Source organism: Eucalyptus grandis, chromosome 8 (assembly GCF_016545825.1).
Source record: "Eucalyptus grandis isolate ANBG69807.140 chromosome 8, ASM1654582v1, whole genome shotgun sequence".
NCBI classification, from domain to species: Eukaryota; Viridiplantae; Streptophyta; class Magnoliopsida; order Myrtales; family Myrtaceae; genus Eucalyptus; species Eucalyptus grandis.
Window position 1 is genome coordinate 22778288 of NC_052619.1, and position 7179 is coordinate 22785466.

At 42.0% G+C, this 7179-nt stretch overlaps 1 pseudogene; it reads left to right on the forward strand.

The window, feature by feature from the left end:
- Positions 1-3349: 3349 nt before the first annotated feature.
- On the forward strand, positions 3350-5283 carry LOC120287515 (annotated as a pseudogene).
- The last annotated feature ends 1896 nt before the right edge of the window (positions 5284-7179 follow it).

Genomic DNA, 7179 nt, shown 5'->3' on the forward strand with positions numbered 1-7179 from the left:
AAGTCAAAATTATCCCATCATTTCGAGCTTTCTGCACGATGAGAGTTGTATAATGGGTAAACCAAAGAAGGCACCAAAGTGGCGGTGCCATCTATGGGTTGCAGAAACTTTCCCTGAACTTTCTTTCTCCTTAGCAGTAAAAATTATCGAAATTTACCAATATTTCTGATGATAATGACAACACCAATGTGCATGAAAACTAACAAGGTAACATGCTTCAACAAAAGCGAATAAAGCCCACAACTTTAACACTTGATCAGCAATATGCGAATTAATATACTCAAACGAGCCATTTTTAGAGCCAAAACCCATTTTTGAGCGAGATAAAGGAAGCAACAAGCAACCACCCGACAACGCATCTATTTCGATCAGTTTCAGCAAGAAACCTCGAAACCTCACGACCCAAGATCACATCGCAAAAACCGATCACACCCAATTTCGAGAACTTGCACAAGCACACCTCAAGCCCAAAAACGAGCGACGATCACGACAGGCGGAGCACAACCCAACAAGGAAAGCTGGATCAACTCGATAGCACGAAGAAACGAAATCAAGAATCGTAATGGGCACAGAAATGGCCCGAACCTGCTGGAAAAGGAAACAGAGCTGGCGGAGAGCCGGACCGAGATAAGAACGAAAAAAATGAAATCTTCGGTCTCGTGGGTCGGTTCCGATCCACAAAAAGGCACGGTTCGAGCCGAAGCCGATCGGCTTTATGCGGAGAATAAAAGGGACATTCGGAAGAGACAAGGTTAGGCAGGGACGCAGACGGGTTCGTTTGCTCCCTACGTGAAAGCCGAACGAAAGACGACGAACCCGCTTTGGGGCGATGGATTCTTCGCTCAAAGGCGCTGTCTTTGTCGCTCTCTTCCTGGTTTCTCTTTCGGCGTTCTTGGTTTCGCATCGAGCGTGATCCTGTCGTACATGCGCCTGCTAGCTAGCTTTTCTCTACGCTAGTTAGCAGTGGGGTGAGGTGGTCCTTGATGTGTACTAGATCGGTGGAGTTTGAGATTCTAATTTCGGGGCCATCGATTCCTTAAGAATTTTGAGAATTTCAATCGCATGTGCTCCTTTCGATCCTATTTGATTCAGCATTTGAAAATGACTTTGGAGTTCTTAAGGGATGGCCAAATGTAAAAGACTTTTTGTTCATTTTTTGAGAGTTTCCGAAAGTGAAAGCGATGTGTTGATTAATATAATGTTCAAATACTTCAAGAGTATCTAAGTTTGGTTTCGTGATCTATGACTTTTTTATATGTATATTTATATATCTAAAAAGTATAATAAGAAGTTATAAGGGGTGTATGGATTGACATGGGCTCAATATGATATAATACTTGATTTAAATAGGATTTCAAGTGGGCCCCAAGTGATTTTGATGGTTGCCTCACATGAGTTCACTCGGTGCGCTCAATAATAGCTCTGAAAAAAATTCAATCCGCCTAACATTTTTTTTGCGACCAGAACGTCGAGACAAACCAAGAATGATACGCAAACTGGTGACCCACCACCCTGCTGCTCCACTTAAGATCCCTACTCATGAAGAAATTTGAACTCCTTCCCTTCATGACGGGAGAGCTCAAACCATCGCGCCACCACTGTGGTTTTCGAATTTGCCCGACATTTTGTAAAGATCAAATTAGATAATTCCCGGGTCATGGGCCATACCAATGAGTTCAACTAGCAATGTGTCTTTCATGTGGATTTCTGAGCAAAATAAATGCTTGGTCAATGAGAAGTTGTATTTTGAATATTTATGCCAATAAGAGACGTTAATTAATAATCAAGTTTGTATGCCAAATTAATAGTCGAATGTAAAAAAAGCATTTGACGCATTTTTTACATGGCTAACGTGATGTGATCGACCAAATTGTGCGTATGTGATGTACATTCCGATCGACTTTCTACATTCGAATTTTCAAACTTTTTTTTCATTGATTTGCTTTTTTTCCACATGTCATTATCACATCGCATCTAACAAATGGGCCTAATAGCAAACTCGGTAATCCACTAAGGGCCCAAAAGACTAGGGGACAAATTGGCCCATGAAACATGAATGGCGGCAACCTGCACAAATGCCACGGTGAGGAGTTCAAGTAGATGAATGACTCGGCACAGGCACGCCAAGGATTAGATGTTCAGTATCGTGTAGGATGCAATCATTGCTGCTAACATGCAATACGATTTCCAAACCTTAATCATCCCATACCACTCTACTCTGATATGAATTTACGATTTTTCTATTTGTGTAATAATATGGATTCTATATGTTGACGCTTACTTATCTTTATATGGTTACATTAGTTTCGATCGGAATAAAACATTGTCTAATTTTAAAGCTATCAGACCCCGTTTCCAATCGTCAGACAGATTGTTAATTAAGCTTATTGAAAGCCCTTTTGTGGTGTTTTTCGTAAATTGGTCGAAAGTTCTCAAGTCTTGCAGTTAACTATTGAAACTCTTTTTCTTATTTGTGTCCAAAGAGCCTTGATGTATAAAGAGTAGAGTTTTTCGCCCGACATCTGAGATTTACTTACTTAAAAACTGACCGCAATTAGGGACAGCCGTCCGAGAACCGTAGAACCTCGTTCATCGCCCGTCGCCCACCGGATCAACCCAAGAACGCCGCACCCGTGCTCCGACAAGATCTCGAGTCAAAACAGATCAGTTCACGTGTGCTCATAAGGCAAGTAACGATTTCTTCCTAAGAATATTCACTGGCCTCATATTGCAGCATAGATTCCCAGTGTCTGAATGCCACTCCAACTCACAGTTTCATCGGTGTTGTCCGGTGGTTGGTCGGTCGGTCGGTCCGGCAGTGTACCTCTTCTCTCTGCCCAGACAGACAGACCTCCTTTGCCCAGTGAGCTTAAGCTCACTAGTTCCTGTTTTGGTCACTTTTCGCCATCGATGGTGGAGGAAGAAAGGTGATTGCAATTCATCCACCCCATTGCAGAGTCCTCCTGAATCTTGCTTGTTAATCTCCTTCTTTGCCCTCTCTCTGTTTACCATCCCTGTCGCTACTAATGGTAATGGACGAGACCAACTCCGAGTCAGGCTCCCTGAGAGTTTCTCGTCCGTGCAGCAAGCTTTTCTGTACTCTCTGCTACTAAACGAAAAGGCAGTCGTCAGCAAAGGTAAAGGGCCTTTTCGTTCTCCAATACCCCATAAAAGAGGAGTAGTTCTCAAACAAGCGGGAGAAGGATAAAGCTTTGACTTGAGATTGAGATGACATATCTCTTGATGAATGCTGGGTCGGTGTCTTGAAAGGCCAATCCTCCTTTTACCTGGAATTCTCGCGTTGACGGTATTCTCATTTCCTTTCTTCCAGGGCTTGACTTGGAGATGCAGCTCGTTGGGAGTAGGTTTTGGCTTGCCCCATTCCACTTACTAGGAGGATAGGTCCTGTTAGTTTTGATTGAGTTTGAGGGGCTTTCACTGCTGAATCCATCCATAAACCTAGACTCCAATGACCTTGTAACCAAAGCATCAGAAGAAGTTCAACGGTGACCCCACTCAAGATTCAAGACTGAAGGCTCAACACCCAAGATCAGATTCTTTGTTCTTTACTATCGAAAGCATGAACTGCATCAATTTGACCACCATCTGTTCGATCTTTAACCAAGCAAGCAGATCCAATTTGCTTCATCCCCTGAAAAATTCAGCCTTTCCTTGATTTCTCGAAGAACCACCGAACCCATTTCTTATTCCTTTCCCAACTCGCGCTTCTTGGTCTCTGCAATCCTTACCAAGGAAGAAGAGCCCACCGCAGAGGATAAAGAGGAGAGACCCTTCACCTTCTCAAGGCCTACATGCTCGAGAAGGTGAATCGTGTGAACACAGCACTCGATGCCTCGGTCTTGCTCCGGCCGCCGCTGAAGATTCACGAGGCCACGAGATATTCGTTGCTCTCTGGCGGAAAGCGGGGTGTGCCCGGTTATGCATAGCGGCATGCGAGCTTGTGGGAGGGCAGGAATCAATGGCCATGCCCTCGGCTTGTGCCGTCGAGATGATCCATGCCATGTCTTTGATTCATGATGACCTTCCTGTATGGACAATGACGACTTACGCCGCGGGAAGCCCACCAACCACAAGGTTGTATGGCTAATTTTCTCGCTTGTTTGTAATGATGATGCTAGGTAGGTTTTTTTTTTTTTTTTTTTTTTTTTGGTTGAAATGCGAGGTAGATATTAATTGTGCTAATATTTGGCGAAATTGAAGTGGAGATTTGCATCGTTATTGCAAAGTATTGTCCCAGAGGTAGGGCTTAACTATTCCCGTCCATGTTGGCTGCTTTTCTGCAACTTTTAGTTAGAAGTATATGTCGAGATATGATTAATGTAATCATTGCTATCTTGATAATTGATTTGTGTAGAAGTGATAGTCATTGGATACGTGCATTCCTTATAGTACAGCAGCTAATGAAATTAGTTTCATAGGCGAAATTAGAATGGTGAAAATAAGTGAGATTGAGGAATTAGCCCAGTTGAATTTCTGCTAGTTAGCTAATCTGAAGTTCTTGCAAACTTACTCTGCTTTATTAGGAGTGACTTGCAAGTTTTATAAAAGCTTACACTTTGAAGCTTACTGTTGTGTAACTTAATCTTTCAGGTTTTTGGTGAGGATGTTGTTGTTTTGGTTGGAGACGCCCTACTCGCATATGCATTTGAGCACATTGTGGTAGAAACGAAGGGGGTTCCACCCAAAAGGATAGTTAGGAGCGATCTTGAATTGGCGAGATTGATTGGACCAGAAGGGTAGTCGCTGGCCAGGTGGTGGATATAAGATCCGAAGGAATGACTGATGTAGGATTGGAGCAGTTTGAGTTTATTCACCTCCACAAAACTGCCGCCTTGCTTGAAGCATCTGCTGTTCTTGGGACAATTATGGGAGGCGGGTTGAATGAAGAAGTTGAAAAGTTGCAATTTCGCAAGGTGTATTGGGTTGTTATTTTCAGGTGGTGGATGATATTCTCTGGATGTGACCAAGTCTTCTCAAGAACTGGGTAAAACGGCTGCAAGGATTTGCTGACCGACAAACTCACCTACCCAAAGCTAATCGCTGAAAATCCAGGAGTTTGCCAAGAAACTGAACAAAGATGCTCGAGAATATCTATCCGGATTTGATATAGCAAAGGCAGCCCCATTGATGGCTTTGGCAGATTACATTGCTAAAAGGCAGAACTAATTGTTCCATAAAGGTGGAATTAATTGTTCAATGATGTTTTGGGTTATTATTTACAGATGATCCTGCTGGGAACTCATGAATTAGAGAACACGAAGATACCGGTGGTAAGTTCATCTCAAGGATCCAGTAAAGGTTTCTCAATGTTGCTTGTGGGGCTTATTGCTAGTCTTTCACAAACCAAATCCCTTGATTTTTCGAGAAAGTGATACAAAGTGAACTCTCAACACTATCAATGTTGTATCTCGAAAATCCTCTTTGCAGTTGCTTGTTTACTCAGTGACTTGGGACTTCCATGAATACAATGTTGAATGGAACATACTGTTTCTGACAGCATGTTAGTAGGCTTACTTCTCGTAACGATTGGTATGTGGATCTCCATCAATTTAAGTTATGGGCATAAAACTATTTGATCAAATAAGAGAACTGCAGTTGATGGTTGGAGTTACTTACTAAGTTCTTTGTGGGGAATCTCTTGAGGAGGGCACATTGTTGTTTGTTGTATCTCGTTAGAAGTGCCATTTCACGTTTGAATATATAAAACCAGATTATTGCTATTTGTTTATGTACTTTCTGGCATGCTGATCCTTGTCAAAAGCTTGAAGTTTCCATACCTCATATATATATATATATATATGAAGCTTCAGATGGCCTTGTTTTGCATTTTATTTTGGCTACGTAAAGACTTTCTGGATGACATAGTTCTTGTTTCATTGGCTAGGAATCAGTTTCTTTTGTATACCTTGTGCAGTGATCAAGAATTACGGCAAACAGTTAGGGCGATTTTGCAAGGCATGATATCTCTCCCAAACTCTTGAGTTAATGTTTTGGGTGTCTAGAGCTTCATCCTTTGGTTCTTTCTCTGGCTTTAACAAGTCTTGTAGATATTCAAGCCATGTAGTTATGTTCAATCTGTTTATTAATGCAATTAATGTTCAAAATAACTCTCATGCTGTCCTCTTAGAAGGATCGAAACTTGTAAACTGTTGCAGCATAATTACTGTTTGGTTGTAATTTTTTTTTTTGGTAAGGTAAGATATGTATTGATTTTTAACCAAAAAAACTATATTAGAACAAGGTTCTCGGCACCAAAAACTTATACCATGATGACAAAACATGTCATAACGAATGGAAGGGTGTCGAGAAAAAAGGGAAACACAAACAGCCAAATAGCGGCAACCAAACAGCCAAACAACAGCAACAAACAAGAAAGGAAAGAGGAAAAAAGGAGGGAAACCAGACAATGAAACAACAGCAACCCTCACAGCATTACAGGGAGGAAACTGACACCTCTGAAAAGAAAAAGGCGGGAATAAGTCCCCGACTTTTTAAATCCTCCTGTTCTTCGGTGTGTCACAACGCGATTGAAGGTCAAGCGACGGCAACCTCCGAAGAGAAAATAGCTGGATCTAGCCCCCAACTTCATTGAGTTATCCTATTTCTTGGTGTATCCGCAACTTGGCTGAAGGTGAGAGCTTTGTCCTTACGACTTTAAAGAGATGATTTTTCAAAGTAGGCATAAAAGAGCTTGACCGGAACAAAATGTTGTTCATCGTCTTCCAGATTAGATGACAAAGGGCTCCAAAAGAAAATCCGCAATACATTGAGAAAAATCATTGCCTGAGAGACAACCTAAGGCTCAGAGAGCGTCCATCCATGACCTATTTTGCAAGTAAGATTGCATTTGCAGCCCATAATGAAGCGAGGCCGGGCAAAGAATCCGACAACCAAAGAAAAGATGATCAATAGAGTCCGACTCGAATTACGAAAAACACAATAACCATCCACTATCCTACCATAGAGAGTAAAAGAACCGGGTAAGTAACCGGTTCCCAGTGATGAGCTAGAGATGGAACTAGTACCGTGGTAAGAGTTTTGTTACAAAACAAAGAGAACCATGGGACCAAGTTCTCTTTGGTTGAATAGCTTCCCAAGCTGAAGTAGTCCGGCTCGAATTACTGTTTGGTTGTATTGGGCATCATAGTTCCTCATGAA